The sequence below is a fragment of the Arachis hypogaea genome, chromosome 12 (assembly GCF_003086295.3).
Source record: "Arachis hypogaea cultivar Tifrunner chromosome 12, arahy.Tifrunner.gnm2.J5K5, whole genome shotgun sequence".
Taxonomy (NCBI): Eukaryota; Viridiplantae; Streptophyta; class Magnoliopsida; order Fabales; family Fabaceae; genus Arachis; species Arachis hypogaea.
In genome coordinates this window covers 45,767,610-45,768,694 of record NC_092047.1, presented here as the reverse complement: position 1 = coordinate 45,768,694, position 1,085 = coordinate 45,767,610, and the positions used below count along the sequence as shown (strand labels likewise).

Sequence of the window (1,085 nt, the reverse complement as noted above, 5' to 3'; positions counted from 1 at the left end):
CCTTTTGGATTTTCTTCTGTATTGCTTTGGAGAGCATTAGGAGGGGTTTCAGTGATCTTCTTACTCAGCTGGCCCACTTGTGCCTCCAAATTTCTAATGGAGGATCTTGTTTCATTCATGAAACTCACAGTGGCCTTAGATAGATCAGAGACTAAGTTTGCTAAATTAGAGGTATTTTGTTCAGAGTTCTCTGTCTGTTGCTGAGTGGATGATGGAAAAGGCTTGCTATTGCTAAACCTGTTTCTTCCACCATTATTAAAGCCTTGTTAAGGCTTTTGTTGATCCTTCCATGAGAGATTTGGATGATTTCTCCATGAGGGGTTATAGGTGTTTCCATATGGTTCACCCATGTAATTCACCTCTGCAATTGCAGGATTCTCAGGATCATAAGCTTCTTCTTCAGAAGATGCCTCTTGAGTACTGTTGGATGCAGCTTGCATTCCATTCAGACTCTGAAAAATCATATTGACTTGCTGAGTCAATATTTTATTCTGAGCCAATATGGCATTCAAAGTATCAATTTCAAGAACTCCCTTCTTCTGAGGCGTCCCATTACTCACAGGATTCCTCTCAGAAGTGTACATGAATTGGTTGTTAGCAACCATGTCAATGAGTTCTTGAGCTTCTGCAGGCATTTTCTTTAGGTGAATGGATCCACCTGCAGAAGTATTCAATGACATCTTAGCTAATTCATACAGACCATCATAAAATATATCCAGGATGGTCCATTCTGAAAGCATGTCAGAAGGACACTTTTTGGTCAGTTCCTTGTATCTCTCCCAAGCTTCATAGAGGGATTCACCTTCTTTCTGTCTGAAGGTTTGAACATCCACTCTAAGCTTACTCAGCTTTTGAGGAGGAAAGAACTTGGCTAAGAAAGCCTTGACTAGCTTATCCCAAGAGTTCAGGCTATCTTTAGGTTGAGAATCCAACCATATTCTAGCTCTGTCTCTCATAGCAAAAGGGAAAAGCATAAGCCTGTAGATCTCGGGGTCAACCCCATTGGTCTTAACAGTATCACAGATCTGCAAAAATTCAGTTAAGAACTGAAAAGGATCTTCAGATGGAAGTCCATGAAACTTGCA

At 40.6% G+C, this 1,085-nt stretch overlaps 1 non-coding gene across 1 annotated transcript; it reads left to right on the top strand.

Annotated features, from left to right (window-relative positions):
* Nucleotides 1–734: 734 nt before the first annotated feature.
* LOC112731811 (small nucleolar RNA R71) lies at nt 735–842 on the top strand. The gene has a single exon (XR_003167569.1). It is a non-coding gene; the product is annotated as a small nucleolar RNA R71 (small nucleolar RNA).
* Nucleotides 843–1,085: the final 243 nt, after the last annotated feature.